This window comes from Plecotus auritus, assembly GCF_963455305.1.
Source record: "Plecotus auritus genome assembly, chromosome: 2".
In the NCBI taxonomy this organism is placed as follows: Eukaryota; Metazoa; Chordata; class Mammalia; order Chiroptera; family Vespertilionidae; genus Plecotus; species Plecotus auritus.
In genome coordinates, this window is record NC_137771.1 from 116827065 (window position 1) to 116844682 (window position 17618).

A 17618-nucleotide genomic window follows, 5' to 3' on the forward strand; every position below is an offset into this window, starting at 1 on the left:
GATGGACTTAGGCATGGCTCAGCCTTTTGATTCTCTTTGATGTCCTAATTTAATAGACACTTTTCATTTCTGGGATTTGCAATATGGTGAAGAATTCTATATCAACATACATGAACAACACATCTAGATTTGGTATTGTGTGCATTTTAAAGTAGTTTTTTATTTGTAATAAATTTTTAATCATTGTATTATATTTTAAAATATAACACAGCAATAATTTGATTTATCATAGTGGCTTTAATTTATTTGGATAATATTAAAATTCAGGTTATGTCACAAAATATATAAGAAACCTTATATTTTTCTTTTTACATAAAAATTATTTGTTGTGGCATATTAAATGTCTGAGCACTTCTAATATAGAGTCACTTAATTCTTGATTGCAAGAAAAGCATCTATCCACATAAAGATAGACAGCATGGTAAGTGCAAAAAAATCATAAACTACAGGGTCGTAGATGTTAGAGCTTAGTCATTTAGACATTTCTTACTGTTCAATCTTGGAGAGTTATTTAGCTTTTCTAAGCCTAGTTTCCGCATCTATGATAGGCATTTTGTTGGGAGTATTTTGCAGGATTGTTGTGAAAAGGAACAGTGATTATGCAGAGCACAGGACAGACTCTATAAATGCCATTATAATAGCTATCCTTATCAATTTTGCTATTAAAATGTTGGAAAATTCATCCAGTATGACAAGATAAATTCCGAAATTATTCATTGCCCAGACAAATCTAATCTATGGCTGTGATCTTAATAAGTCTTACAGCTCCAGGGGTCATGGCGACAATGTGAAAGAGAAACACTCTTCCCTTTGCACACAGCAACCACACACAGAGATAATTAGATGTTGGTCAGCTAAATAAATAAATAAATAATTCTTGTGGCATCTGATTAAATTATACTGCAGTACCCATATCTACTCTATTATGATTATTAACTGTCATATGGTAAATGTTATTCATTAGTAATGGGGTCTACTCATTACACACTGAAAAGTATTCTTTTAGTATCATATAAAAGACATTATATTACCATGTGGTTTGCCAAAAATGAATTATCTTGGAAATAAAGCAATTTCTATTTGCAGTTTATTCATTTCCTTTTATGAGGCTAACTCGGTATTTTCTGTTTTGTTTTGTTTTTAATTGTCTTGCCAGGATTTCTTTGCAAGATTTTGTTCCATGCTAGAAATTTATACTTAGCTATGAGGCAAGAATTCAAAATATTTATGCATTCCCAAAAATGTATGTACATCTAAGAACACCATTCTTGAGTTTTTTTATTTTATCTGTTTTAATAGGAATTAATTTATATTCTTATCAACTAATGCCTAAAATTGTAATATTGAATATACTCTGATGCTATCGAATAATATTTATTTTATTTAAAGAATAGTTTAAGACATAAACACTATAGCTTGTATTTTTCAGTCTCTACACAGAAAAAAAGTTTATATTTATACAGTTATATTAATTCCAGAATTATAATATTTTTAAATCATTGAAAATAAATAAGTGAAAAGAGAAAAATAAAGGCAACACCCCCATACATGTTTTGTGAAAGCAAATGAATAGCTAAAGCACAAGTTTCCAAATGTTCTCTTGAATCTGAGCTTGCTCATAGATAGGAGGGCATGTTACCACATTTAGTTTCTTTAAAAAGTGCATGCTTTTATTTCCAGCATCTACAGACTTTATTATCACCATAGGAGAACAAAAGCAAAATGTTTTTGGTTTCTTACTTGATTTTTGTCTTTCTTTTAAAATATCATGCCTGTTTTCTTTTCTTTTGCAGTTCACACAGCATAGTGCTTTCTGAAAATACACATGCAGTTCCCATTATCTATGGAGACTGCATGAATCAAGGAGAGAACAGACCCTACTATATAGTATCTTTCTTGTGTGGTATTGTGAGCACCTGGTCTTCCTTATGGCAAGCCCTTTGACAAGTTATTTGGGCACTTTGTTTATAGTTAGGGAAAACTATTTTATCTTATGACCTGCAGAAGTGGACCCCTTCTAGATGGCCACCGATCCTCCCACATGGCCAAAACATGGGACTTTCATCTCCCATGTAGACAAGTATTTTTACAGGCATGCCTGGTTGTGCTTTGGTGGAAGAATTCAAACATGGATAAAAAGAATTGATGCACTTGTGAATGTAAAAGAAAATGTAGTGTGTGGATAGTTTATGGCTCTTCTAGTCTAACTCATCATTGGGAACAAGAAACAACCATTTTGTCAAACTTGGAACCCAATTCGATTTTATACTGAAAATTTAGAGTGAGCTTCTAGCCACTTGGGTTCCATTTCCTATATTCAATAACTGATTCTCTGCATTAATCCAGAAGTAACCAAGCAATAGGAATGATTGTATTCTACAATGTGTATGCTACTTACCACATCTGTGTGAATTTACAGTTATTTTTGATAATGAGGAAAATAATGCACACTGTTTTAGAACAACTTAAACAAATACCAATAGCCACACAAGTCAAGGGCATAGCCTATTCTAAATTTAACGGGAAAAACAATTGATCTGATTTATTTCTGATACTGTCTACTATAGATTCCTAAATATTCTTTGCTCTGGTGGAAGAAATTCCAACCAGGATTGGCATAACAGTTTTGCCTTCTAAACTGTTTATGTCTGTTAGGTATGGGGAAAGAGAAGACATTTTTTATATGGGCTGTGATAGTTAATTTTATGTGTCAGCTTGGCTAGGCCACACATAGTACCCACATATTTATTCAAACACTAGAGGCCCAGTGCATGAATTCATGCACTGGTGGGGTCTGGCCAGCCCGCCCCAATCGGGCAAATCAGGCCGGGCTGACCAGGGGGAGGAGACACAGGTGTTTGGCCGGCTGACCCCACTCCCAATCAGAGTGGGGGATGATTGGGGGTGGGACCAGCCAGGGGGAGAGGCTGCAGGCAGTTGGCTGGCAGTCCCCACCTTTAATCGGAATGTGTGTGTGGGGGCAATCGAGGGTGGGGCCAGCTGGGGGGAGGGGCTGCGGACAGTTGCCTGGCTGGCCCTGCCCCCTGGTCGAACTCCAAGTCGAGGGGACAATTTGCATATTAGCATTTTATTATATAGGATTTATTCTAGATGTTTCTCTGAAGGTATTGTTTTAGATGAATGTAACATCTAACTCAGTAGACTTTGAGTAAAATAAATTATTCTCCATAATGTGAGTGGAACTCATGACCAGTTGAAGGTCTAAATAGAAAAGGACTGACTGTCCTCAATGAAGAGGCAATTCTGCCAGCAGATGGCCTTCAGGCTCGAACTGTAGCACTGGGTCTCCAGCCTGTCAGCCTACCCTGCAGATCAGGTATGTACCAGCCTTCACAAGGACAAGCCCCAATTCCTTAAAATCTTTCTCTTTAAATCTATATTATCTATCTAGTTATCATCTATCTATCAAATCTATCATCTATATTTATCTATCTATCATCTACCTATCATCTGTCTATCATCTATCTATCTACTATCCATTCGTACTATTGGTTCTGTTTCTTGAGAACCCTGACTAACCCATGGACTATCCAATCTTTTCCACTTTTTCATTTTAGTTTACACCATTTTAAAATCCCTAGAGATTCATCACTTACAGTATAAGATTGTAAATTCTACTCAAAGAGAAGTATCCAAGATGGTGAAAGGTGCACTTGAAAAAAAAAAGGGAAAATTACAATTGTATTTCATAACCATAGCCACCTGGCATAGATCTATTTAAAGTTAATGATAAGGACATTGACCAATAGAATCCAAACTCAGCAAGGCTGCCCAGAATTCAACTGTTTGATAGTCAAAAATATTTCCTAAATAAGAACTCAAAAAGAACTCAAAAGAAAAAAGAAAGAAAGAAAGGAAGAAAGAAAGAAAAGAAACCTAATGGAAGGAAAGAAGAAAGAAAGGGGAAGGAAAAATTAAAGTACATGTATAGCCAGAGTCTGACTGAGCTTACATAATTCAATCCTCATTTCAGGAAAAATTACTCTTGAAATTTTCAGCCAATCTAATATTTTAAAGGATAAAGCCAATATATAAAGACATGAGATTATTGACATTGTGTTCTACAATACCACCAACACCAGAATTATAATAACACTAGAGGCCCAGTGCACAAAATTTGTGCATGGGGGGGGGGTGTCCCTCAGCCCAGCCTGTACCCTTTCCAATCCGGTACCCCTCGAGGGATATCCGACTGCCCTCTCACAATCCAGGACTGCTGGCTTGTTGGAGACCAGGTGTAAGCTGAAAAGGTCCTTGAACCTGAAGGGACTAACAAGGCTGTCCCCTACCCACACAGTTTTCCCAGGCTTGTTTGGATGGCGGTTATCAGTAGAATGAGAGCAACCTTTCATAGCTTACCAAGAAGTTTGTAACTATTTACTGAGATTTGCTGTACTGAGAATTTGTCCTTCTGCTCTGTCTCTCCCTTAGAGATTAAGAGGAACAAAGAATACATTCCTCTTCACAGACCTCCTATTCAGTGTTTTGTGTATAAAAGGCATTACGCAGTTCATAAACTTGCTGTAGTCTCTCGATGACCTGTAGTTCTCCCGATCCCGCTTTCCTGTCTTTCTTTCTTTTCTCAATTCCCACCTCCCTACCTCAGCCCGGTTCAACCTGTCAGGCTGGCCCTGGCACTGGCTCCCAAACGCTCTCCTGCCTGCCTGCCTGATTGCCCCTAACCGCTTCTGCCTGCCAGCCTGATCACCCCTAACCATTCCCCTGCCAGCCTGATTGAGACCTAACTGCTCCCCTGCTGGCCCGATTGCCCCTAACTGCCCTCCCCTGCTGGCCTGGTCACCCCTAATTGCCCTCACCTGCAGGCCTGGTCACCCCTAACTGCCATCCCTTGCAGGCCTGTTTGCCCCCAACTGCCCTCCCGTGCAGGCCTTGTCACCCCTAACTGCCTTCCCCTGCAGGCCTGTTTGCCCCCAACTGCCCTTCCCTGCAAGCCTGGTCCCCCTCAACTGCCCTCCCCTGCAGGCCTGGTCCTCTCCCCCGCAACTGTCCTCCCCTGCAGGCCTGATCTCCCCCAACTGCCCTTCCCTACCAGCCATCTTGTGTTGGCGATCTTGTGTCCAGATGGGGGTGGCCATCTTTGACTACATGGAGCAGCTATCTTGTGTGTTGGAGTGATGGTCAATTTGCATATTACCTCTTTATTGTATAGGATGAGACACGATGTCCTTGTAATTGTTCATTCTTGGTCTGTATCCCTCTTGATACACACACACACACACACACACACACACACACACAAGGGCAGGTAATACTTATTAATTTGACAAATACTTATTGAGCACATGTTATCTACCAGATACCATTCTAGGCCCCAGCAATACAATAGTGAACTGGAGAAATATTTTCTGCCCGTAGAGATTTTACAATCCAGTAGGAAATACACAAAAACAAAGAGAAAAATCACACTACAATTGAAGAAAGTGTTGTGATTGGAAACTTGGAGTATATGAGGGAGCACGAAGGAGACACAGTTAATCTAGTCTTTGATATCAAAACAGAAAGTTAAAAAAAAAAGAAGGAAGCAAATATTAGGCTGGTGGAGAGGAAGGTAAGTGTATTGAGGCATATGTCATTGATAAGATGAGTTCAGTGATCCAAATCCAAGTTTCCCATTTCTGTATAGAGGATCAGCATTATCAAGAAATTGCTTCTATTCACTTTGCATGTTGGAATCCAGTCTTTGCATTTGTGTGCCTAACTTTGACACATTAAAAAAAATACAATTTAGTGTATAAATGCTTAGAAGTTGGCATGATGCTTCATTCTGCCATTTGTATCTATGTCCACAGAAAACTATTAATACTATATAAGCCAGTGGAAAGGAATGAAGGACATGATTATGCAGACATTATTAATGTTTTATTTTGGAGTGCAGCCAGAGAGATAAATAGTCACATACAAACTCTACAGTTACAAAACCCCCATGTCAGTGCCCTGACTAGAAACAGCAAAGAGCTACAAGTGAGACCAGCTTTTCCCAAACTGTGCTTTTTGTGGTGTCCAGATGGGTTCTGGAAAAACAAAACAAAAATACCCTACAAAACAATATTACTGATACTAGTAATATTGTTTTTTTAAAAAGTATCATGCAGGTTGGCTCAAATATTACATTGATTTAGATAGCTATATTTAGGCAAAAGTTGCCTGAGGTAGGTGTACCACCTCAGAGAAGGCTAGGAAATTGATGTGCGATAAATGAAGGCATGGCATTCAAACTGCCCACCTACACTCAGGCAAACCTTTCCAATAACTGCCTCATCATATGTCATCTTGTAAATGACTGCTGATTCAAATTATGTGTTTATTATATATCTGGTGTTTTTTTGTATATTAAGCATATAAAATAAATCTAGTGTAGCCATGAAGCCATTAGTTTTTCTGTGAGAGAATCTTTTGCTGTTCTTTATGCAAGCAGGTATTCAAGTTCATGAGTGTTTGATACTTGGGAAATACATGACATTTTAAAAGTTTTATAGCCATACTAGAGGCACTGGGAGGGGGGTTCCTTAGCCCAGCCTGCCCCCTCTCACAGTCCGGGAGTCCTCAGGGGATATCCTACTGATGGCTTAGGCCTGCTCCCCAGGGAGCAGGCCTAAGCTGCAGTCTGGCCTCCCTCTGTGGGAGGGGACCAAACGGGCGATCAGGGGACAGCGCCACCCCCATCGCCCCTCCACCATCACTGACTGCCGCCCCCCCATCCCCGTTCCTTCCCTCTGCCAGCCGGCCCTGCTCCCCCTCCCCCTCTCCCCCCGCCCCCACCAACTGGTCATTCCTCAATTCAGTCGATTTGCATATTACACTTCCATTATATAAGTTTAGGAGATGCCTTTCTGAATAATTTCAATGAGAATAATTTACTGGTAGATAATTTCAGTGAATCAATCTTAGAATAGGGATCAGGAGACTGATCATCAAAGAAGTAAGCTAATTAAAGAAGTGAACCATTTTTATTAGAAATGAGATACCTTTTTTTTTTTCCTTGCAGTGTGAAACTTAAGTAAAAGTCATGTGATAAAATGGACTTGTGTACATGGGCAGTGGAAGAGTTTCTACTCCTTTTTTTTCACATATAAAGTGGACACATTTCTGAAAATGGAGTTCCCATTTGAAACCTCACAAAATGCTGGTGTTATCCTATTATAATGAGTGAAGAGGAAAATACAATATGCCATATGATATTTCTATTGCTATATATTAATAGATTATCAATCCATATTACATGTTAAAATAAATACATAGTATGCTATTTCAGGCAGTGGTAGCACAGTGCTTAGTATATTATACTAGTAGGTATTCCATAACTATTTGATGAATGAGTGAATGTATAAGGTTAAGAAATATAATGGAATGGATATAAAAATGTGAGTCTAGAAGTCTTTTTTGGATTCAGATTCTAGCTATACTTGCCATAGTAACTCAAAGACAATTCTCATCTCTGGACTCCAGAATATTTTTGTAATAATAAAAAGAGATTGTATCTAACTTTATAAAGGTCATTTACTTCTGTTATTGCCATTATTGACATACACTAGGGGCCTGGTGCATGAAATTCATGCACTGGGGGCGGGGTCCCTCAGCCCAGCCTGCCCCCTCTCACATACTGGGAGACCTCAGGGGAAGTCCTACTGAGGCGACCGGGCTGATCAGGGGAAGGCACCAACCCCATCACCCCGCTGCTGCAGCCACTGCCAGTCACCGCAGCCACCAAGGTGTTTTCATCAACACCGACTCCAGTCCCTTCACCATGAAAAAATAACAACTTCCTTTAGGCATTTTCAAGATGTGTCTTTCATAAGATATGACATTTCTTTATTTTTTTTATCCTCACCTGAGGATATGTTTCCATTGATTTTTAGAGAACGTGGAAGAGAAAGAGAAAGACAGAGAGAAACATCAAAGTGAGAGGAACACTTTGATTGGTTGCCTCCTGCATGAGCCCTGTCCTGGGCCCCAGCCAGGGAGGAGCCTGCCCTTGATCAGAATTGAACCATACCCTGCGGTCAGCAAGCCTAGGCATTATCCACTGAGCCAAACCGGCTAGGGCAGGATATGACATTTCGTAGCCCTCCAGCAGAGGACCTTCCTTTTTTTCTCCAGGAGTGTGGTAGAAAAACCCTAAATCACCTTTTTGGATTCTTATACCCAAATTACTAAGAATATTACCAGTGGCAAACAGGGAGCTTAGCCAGTGAGCGGAAATAGGTTATTTCCTCTGTAGTTCACACCAATTGCCTCCGATCTCTGGATCTGCCCCTGCCAACGCATAAAGCCTCGGGGCTTGGGCAGGGGCCCCCAAGCTCCCTCCCATCATCAGCTCCACCCTGCCAAGGTCTAAAGTCTCCGGGACTGAGCAGGGGCCCCCCAGCTCCCTGCGATCATCGGCTTTGCCCCTGCCAATGCCTAAAGCCTTAGGGCCTGGACAGGGAACCCACAGCTCCCTCTGATCAACTTATCGCCCAGCTCCGCCCCTGCCCAGGTCCCAAGCCTCTGGCCCCAGCTTGGGGACTGGACAGGGGACCCCCAGCTCCCTCTGATCGCTGGCTCTGCCCCTTCCCAGGCCCCAAGCCTCTGGCTGGGTCTTAGGGCCTGGACAGGAGACCCTCAGCTCCCACCAATCACTGGATCCGCCCCTGCCCAGGCCCCAAGCCTCTGGCCAGGGCTTGGGGCCTGGACAGGGGACCTCAGCTCCCTCTGATCACCTGATCTCCCGGCTCTGCCCCTTCCCAGGCCCCAAGCCTCTGGCCGGGGCTTGGGGCTTGGACAGGGGACCCCCAGCTCCTTCAGATTGCCCAATCACCTAGCTCCGCCCTTGCCCAGGAGCCCCCTGGCTCAGGTTCTTCCCAGGTTGCTCAGGACCCATGGGGGCATACCTCGGAGTGACCTGGATGCTGAGAAAGATCCTTGGACCCAGGCTGCTGGGTGCCTATGTATGCAAATTAACCTCCATCTTTGTTGGGTTAATTTGCATACTCACTCTGATTGACTGTGGGCTTAGCAAAGGTATGGTCAATTTACATGTTTGTCTATTATTAGGTATGATAGTCACAATACTAATATTCCAAGTTGTTTTATTGAAAAAAAAGTTTGAATTTAGTATCCCAGTGAAAAGAAAGGTCTTTTTAGGAGGTGGTAATTTGGGAGAAATTCTAGTTAGGAGGAGCCCTAGTTGAATTAAGAGCAATTTATGTCCCTCCAATATAGGATCCAGTTCAGGATGAAATGATACATTTAGTTGTCATGCTTAAGACATGTCATGCTTCAAGATGTGACAACTAAATTGCCACCAAATCCCTCAGTCTGCAACTGTGAACACCTGGTGGCTACTGTCTCTGGAGAATAACTGCCTCTCCTTTCCACCTTCCAAGTCTTACCAGAGTTCTGTCAATTGGCTGGCTATACTAGTAAACAGGCATCATAGGAATTCTGGGAAACAAGACTATTGGCCTGAATGCTCTTCTCCAAGCTATGTGAATGCTCCATTCCCTCATACTGTTTGGTATACTGACCAATTATCCTCTCACTTGACCTCTAAACCAGATTTCTCAATTTTTACACACTTTGGGTCAAATAATTATTTGTTGAGAGGACAGGGCTTTCTGTGCATTGCAGGATATTTGGCAGCATCCTTGGAACTCTACCCCTCTAGTTATCAGTAGCACCTTCCCAATTGTGAAAACCAAAAAATATCTACAGATGTTAAATAGCACTCAAGGGACAAAATTGCCTCTAGCTGAGAATCACTGTCATAACCCTAAAGTTACTTCATGATTAAATTTCTTAACCTCTTATTTTGTATTATGGACTGAAAATTCATGTCCTCACCCAAATTCATATGTTGAAATCTGTTAAAAGATAAACTGAGGTACATTAAAATTTCTAATAGTTTATTAAAGCATATAGCAATTAGAATTGAGTGGTGCCAAACCAGAAGTGGTTAGGAGGGCTCCACCCACAGGAACTGGGGGAGAGGATTTTTAGTACACAAGACTTGGAAGCAAAGCAAGGATATTATTTAATTGGCTATGAGTTACGCACTTGCCTTATTTGGGAAGACCTAGTTGACTGTTTGTGATTGTTGCTCTTAAGTTTTATTTTCTTAGATTTGAGTTCATTGAATCTGATTTAGATTTGTGTTTACTTGCATCAGAGACCAAGGCATTAGAGCCTTTTCTACCTAATGGCTACCTTGTTTAATCACTTTAACAAATTAATCCCCAATGTGATGGTATTTGGAAGTGGGACCTTCAGAAGGTAATTAGGTAATGAGAGTAGCACTTTCATAAATGGGATTAGTACCCTTATAAAAAGAGGTGGGAAAGCTAGCTAGCTTTCTTTCCTCTACCTGAAAATAAAATGAAAACTTGGCAATCTGTAACTCAGAAATGACCCTCACCAGAACCAGACCATGCAGGCACCCTAATCTTGGACAGCCTCCAGAACTGTGACAAATACATTTGTATTAATAAGCCACCCAGCCAATGGTAGCTTGTTATACCAGCAATAACTAATACCTTGTATTTAACATAGCACTCTCACTACTTGACATGTTATGTATGTTTGTTTTTTGTCTGCCCCATCACTCCCCATTTTACTAATAAGCTTGATGAAGGCAAGAACTTCATCTTATACACTAGAGGTCTGATGCACAAAATTCGGGCAAGGGGCTCGGCCCTCGCAGCCCTGGCTGTCTTGGCCAGCCCTCGCAGCCACAGCTGGCCCTTGTAGCCCCTTGCAGCCTCGGCTGCAAGGTTGTCAGGATGGTCGTTCTGCTGTTTGGTCTAATTAGCATATTAGCTCTTTATTATATAGGACTAGTGACCTAGTACACGGAGAGGGGGAGTTCCCTCAGCCCAGCCTGCACCCTCTCCAATAGGGGACCCTTGGGGGATGTCCAACTGCCGGTTTAGGCCTGATCCCCTAGGCAGTTGGACACCCCTCTCAGAATTTGGGACTGCTGTCTCCTAACCACTCACCTGCCTGCCTGACCGATTGCCCCTAACTGCCTCTGCCTGCTGCCTGATTGCCCCTAACCCCTCTGCCTGCCTGCCTGATTACCCCTAACCCCTCTGCCTGCCTGCCTGATTGCCCCTAACTACCCTCCCCTGCTGGCCTGATCTCACCCCCACTGCCCTCCACTGCTAGCCTGATCTCACCCCCAACTGCCCTTCCCTGCCGGCCTGAACTTGCCCCCAATGGCCCTCCCCTGCCAGCTTGGTTGCCCCCACCGCTCTCCCCTGCCGGCCTGATCTCGACCCCAACCTCCCTCCCCTGCTGGCCTGATCTCACCCATAACTGTCCTCCCCTGCTGGCCTGGTTGCCCCTAACTGCCTCTGCCTGCCTGATCACCCTCAAATGCCCTCCCCTGCTAGCCTGATCTCACCCACAATGGCCCTCCCCTGCCAGCCTAATCTTGCCCCCAATGGCCCTCCCTGCCAGCCTGATCTCTCCCCCAACTGCCCTCCCCTGCCAGCCTGATCTTACCCCCAATGACCCTCCCCTGCTGGCCTGATCTCACCCCCAACTGCCCTCTCTGCCTCAGCACCCACCACCACAGCTTTGTCCGGAAGGAAGTCGGACATCTGGAAGATGGCTGGTTGACCTGGTCTAATTAGCATATTACCGTTTTATTAGTATACATAGATTATATAGGATAGGATTGCTAAAATGGGGGGAAAAATCCTTTTTCAGCAGGAGGAGATGCTCTTGGCAGACAAAAATACATAATCTCTGTATCTGGACTGATAGCCAGCCATATGCACTATGCTGCCAAACTGGTCATTAAAAAATTGAACCGCTTTTTTACACCTTACACCAAACATCTGTTGCCCTTAAAACCCCTCCTCAGCCCCCAACTTAGGTTCTGCCTTTGCAGTTCACACAGATTAGGTTCTGATTGGTCAGTTCCTATGCCAGTCAGCATCTCCGGGCCTATCTCGGGCCATATCAGAAAGGTAGGGCTGATCAGCAGCCCTTATGGAGGCCCGGAGAGAAAGAGAGAGGCAATGGCTGATCAACAGCTGCCACAGAGGCTATGGTCAGACCCTCCTTCTCTCTCCAGGCCTCTTTCTCGGCCTGATCTGCAGCCTCCTCAGCAGTCAGTGCTGGGTCACCATGGCAACCCAGCACTGACTGCAGGACTGACTTCTGGTCGGTGGAACCTTCCATCGTAACTGAGCCTGGGTTTTTATATATTAGGATTGTTTTATCTCCAATGTATACAATAGATGCTCACTCATGAACAGCAGAGGATACCACAGAATGTTTTCACTACTCCAGTTACTCAATATGACCTGAAGTCATTCAACAGTAATCATTCAATAACAACAACAACAGCCCAAATTGCCAAGATGTGCCTAATAATTAGATACTGGCATCATTTTTCAAGTAATTAAGTATGTGAAAATATGGATTTTAAAATATGGATTGGGAAATTATCATTGAATGTAGAATTGATTAACTTAGAACATACTCATTTTATTCACAAAATATAAAATATGTAAGGAAATATTGGAGCTTAAATGTTTATCAGAATTAATCTTAGCCCTGGCCAGTGTGGATTTCTGTTTTGATTCCTGGTCAAGGGCACATACCTGAGTTTCAGGTTCAATCGTGGGCCCAGGTCAGGGAGTGTGTGTGAGGGAGGCAACCAATTGATCTCTCTCTCTCTCTCTCTTTCTCTCTCCTTCTCCTTCTCTTCATCCCTCCCTTCCATTCTCTCTTAAACTCAATGGAAAAATATCCTCAGGTGAGGATTAACAACAACAACAACAAAAGATTAATGTCTTCATAGATAATTTAAGTATTGAAATCATGAAGCCATAGGTGCTTTCCTCCTCATGGCTTATTGGACATCATTTGCCTTGTGAGGTTGTGGCATTTGCTTAACGGTATTCATTGACATCATAACTTCTTCATTTTGTAACTTCTCCATGATTCCTGAAGCCATTTGAATTGAGCCCTGACTCAGAGGTTCCATGAGGAAGACACAACTGCTAGCAAAGTCCTCCTCAAACTAGGAAGGAGGAATTCTTCCATTAACCTATAGGTTTAAAAGAGACCTGCAAGGGGCAGTGATGAGAAAAAAGGCCCTTTACTCAGGCAACCAGACTGATTGAATAATCCAGGCAGTCAATGTGACAATCTAGACAGAAATCACAATATAAGTTAGCTTTCCAATCACCTTCATGAAGAAAAATATAAGCCAAATGTTTAAAAAAATAAGTTAAGAATTTTAACTACCAAATCTATTTAATAACAGACCTGGAGAGTATTATACTAAGTGAAATAAGCCAGTGAGAGAAAGACAAATATCAGATGATCTCACTTATATGGGGAATGTAATGAACAAAATTAACTGATGAACAAAATAGTTCCAGAGACATGAAAGCATGCAACAGACTGATGAATTTCAGAGGGAATGGGGGGGTGGGTGGGAAGAGATCAACAAAAGAACTTATATTGATATATGCATAACCCATAGATAGACAATAGTGCAGTAGGCCCGGGAGTAGGGGAATAGGGAGATCAAAGTGGGCAAAGAGTGTACATCTATAATACTTTCAACAATAAAGATTAATTTAAAAGTAATAAAAAATAAAAAAGTTAAGAAATTTAACTACCAAACCCATAAAATGCAGTAACTATCAATTCTAATAATTATTATTGAGCATCTGTGTTCACCATATCTCAGAAAACCAAGAAAATGAACTTCTATTTGTCTCTCTTCAAATACAAAATGGTTCAATATTATGATAAATCAGACAGCACTAAAATTAATTACTATCAGGTGTAGTATATTATTATAGTAATTTATAATGCACACTATAACTCCTCTAGTGTGATAAATGATCTTAATGATGGCTCTACCATATTATATCAACTAACACAATTTCACAGAATAGCATACCTCAGAGTTACATGATTTTTATTACAGAAAATTATATTAGGAGAAAATGTTTTGAATTCTTTTTCACATTCTGTTTTCTTCTTCTTAATGCAGGTAGTATTATTATATCTACTAGAGGCCTGGTGCATGAATTCATGCACCAGTGGGGTCCCTCGGCCTGGCCTGTGGGATCGGGCCAAAACTGGCTCTCTGACATCCCCCAAGGGGCCCTGAATTGCCAGAGGGTGCAGGCCAGGTCGAGGGACCCCAGTGGTCCACGATTGGAGCCAGGGAGAGATGCGGGAGGTTGGCCAGCCAGGGAGGGACCTTGGGAGGTGCTCCAGGGCATGCCTGACCTGTCTCACTCAGTCCCAATCAGCCAAACCCCAGCAGCAAGCTATCCTATCAGTCAGAGCATCTGCCACCTGGTGGTCAGTTCACATAATAGCAACTGGTTGACCAGTTGACTGTCTGCCCCATGGTGGTCAGTGCACATCATAGTGAGTGGTTGAGCGGTCTTAGCATATCATTAGCATATTATGCTTTGATTGGTTGAATGGCTGACCTGACGACCAGACACTTAACATATTAAGCTTTTATTATATAGGAATATTATTATGACTAGAGCACTAGGTGGGTCCCTCAGCCCGGCCTCACCTCACGGAGTGGACCTAAGTCGTAGTCTGGTTGCCCTCTGTGGGAGGCGACTGGCCGATCAGGTATATAGATACTTTCTGGAGGCATCATGGACTCCCTCCTTATTTCTTTCCTCTGTGGTTGGAGAACAGGGGACTAAAAAGTGAAGACAGAACTGTGGCCAGGCCTGGGGCTTTTGTAGGCAGTGGAAAGAGAGAGAGGGCTGGGGAAAGTCTAGACACATTTCCTTTGATTGTCCTCCCTTCCTCCAGGCCCCTCCCTCTGTTTTTTCCTTCTTGTGGTGGACGCTGGAGCCTCGGACCAACCGGAGTCCAGCGACGGTGGTGTTTAGCCACCTCACTTCTCAGTTGAACTTACAGCCATCTCGCATTCCAAGTGGGGCTGTTTTCAAGTAGCTAAAGCACTGGGAATTCACAGCTCCTGGCCTCTCCCCTCTTGGTTTTCTCCTTGGGTCGGTTGCAAACTTCACCAAGACACCAATGCAGCTCTGCCCTGCAGGTCTGCACTGGTCCAGCATCAGCCCTGCCAGGCACTCTTCCTTAAGGTCTCCAGGCCCAAAGTCTGTGCTCAGGGAGGTCACCCAGAGCCCATTCCCCCCGGCAGGTAGGGCAGGTGGGCTAGTTTGGAGAGCTGGAGAAGATGGCAGAGTAAGAGCTGCTATGAACCAGTGCCTGCTTAGCCAGACTTCCTAAGCTCCCCACTGGGCCTAGGCAGGGCCCCTTCCCTGCTCCGGGAGGACCACAGCTGAGGTCCCCTCCTGCACCCAGTACCTTCCTCCTGTTCCACCACTGGGGCAGGAGCAGCTCGCCGCGACGCTCTGGTCCCTGCCAGCCCGGCAGGCAGCAGCGCAGGTGGGGTGCGGCTAGGGCACCAGCAGCCATGAACCTTCTCCCCTGCCCTGAAGCACAGGGCGGGGTCCCCAACCAGCTGCAGAGGCAGGAGTGGGGCCTGACAGGGGTGGGGGCAGGGCACGTGGCACTCATGGGCTCGGCATATGTGCATGCCACTCCAGCTCCAGGCCACCAGGCTCCTGCCAAGCAGCAGTGGCAGTGGCAGCACAGCAGATCGCAGCAAGACCCCGGGCACCTCATAGCCACCCCCAGGCGCCGTGCATGGAGATGCCGCTGCCGCCCACTGCTGAGCCACCATCCGGGCCAGGATCCGCGGGGGCTGTGGTGGCCTAGGGCTTCCGCTGGCCCCCGCCCCAAAGCTGGACTAGGGCTTGTCCAGCCACCCCTGCCGCCCGAGGGCTGCGCATGACCCACAGGCCTTGTTGCCCTCTTGAATCACCGCGTCCCAGCCATCCCGTCCAGAAAGTGGCCATCCCATCCCAGGAAGTGCCATCCCATCCCAGGAAGTGGCCGTCCCTATCGCCATGGCTCACTACCTGGTGCAGTTGGGCCTGCCCGGCATGCACGTAGGCTGGGTCCAGCTGCCAAGGGGAGGGGGAGGGATGTGCGGGCTAGGGCGGAAGCAGGGAAAGTAGTAGTGTAAACACAGCCCCTTCCCCCACCCCACGCTGTTCCTTCTGGGGTTGTGGCGACCACCTCATGCCGTTTCCAGCTCCCTGGAGCACCCCTGCCCTGCGCGGAGCTCTTGGGCCTGATTGGTGGTGAAGGACCTGGGACTCGCGGCCTGGAGGTGGCCCTCGCTGGCTTGGAGTCGCAGTGGTCAGGGATGCAAGGTGCCGGCTGGGGGATGGGAGCAGCCTCACACAAGTCCCCAATGCTGCAAGTCCCCTCTACTGGCACCTGCTGCGCAAGTAGCCTCCTGCTGATCAGTCATTACACATGAGGGAGTCCCTGACCAGTAGCATATTAGTCTTTATTATTATCGATGTAATCCTGAGACTTCAACAAAGGCACCAATAAATAAAAGATTAAGGATGCTTTGCTCCAAGTCTGAAACACAGAACTGGGCACCCTTAACATTACTGGGAGGACAGATTTTAAGGTGGCCCAGTGATCCCTACTTCTTGGGGTTTACCCTTTGTACACAATTTATATATTTCAGAGAGAAAGAGAGAGAGAGATAGAAACATCAATAATGAGATAGAATCATTGATTGCTGCCTTCTGCGCGCCCCTACTGGGGATTGAGTTTGCAACCCGGGCATATGCCCTTGATCAGAATCAAAGCCATGACCTTTCAGTCTGCAGGCCAACACTCTATCCACTGAGTCAAACTGGCTAGGGCAGGACTTGCTTTTAACAATAGAATGTGGAGAAGATGATGAGATGTTACTGCCATTATTATGTTATGATATATGGGCAAGGTCGTGGATGTCATTCCTATGATTACCTTACATAATTTAAGGTTCCACTTTGTTAGTAAACTTGCTCTAGAGGTGCCATCTGCATTGCTGCATTTGAAGAAGAAAACTGCCATGAATCTTAAAGCTGCAAAGAAAGGAATTCTGCCAACAACTGGAGTGAACCTGGAAGTATACCCTTTCTCAGTTGTTTTGATAAGACTACAAACCCAACTTGCACCTTTATTCCAACCTCATGGGACCCTCATGGGATCCCAGCTTAGTCATACCTCAACTGTGGGATATAACAAATATAAACTATTTTAAATCACTACATTTATGGAAATTTGTTGCACAGCAGAAGAAAACTAACAAAATTATAGTAAAGGTACTTAGTCCTAAACTTCTGATATAATGTTATCTAAATAGAATTTTTGAGTGATATTAATACAGTTTCATGGCCTATCTGATTTTTTTTTTGGGGGGGGGGCAGTAAGGACCCAGTAAAGTATGTTCCTGAAATCTTAACAGTTCAGGAAACATTAACTACCTGACAGACCTTTATTATATATATGGTAGAAGAGCATATATCGATAAGATATTTTTCCAGCTTAGAAGGAGATTATAGCATAGTGGAGAAGAAAAACAGAAATGGGTATTTCAACAGTTATATGCTACTCTCATAGTGTATGGGAAATGGGGCAAGAAGGGGTGGTACAGATATAGATAACTTCTTTGATGAGCTGATTCTGAAATGAAAATTGTTATCCAGGGTAAAAAAAAA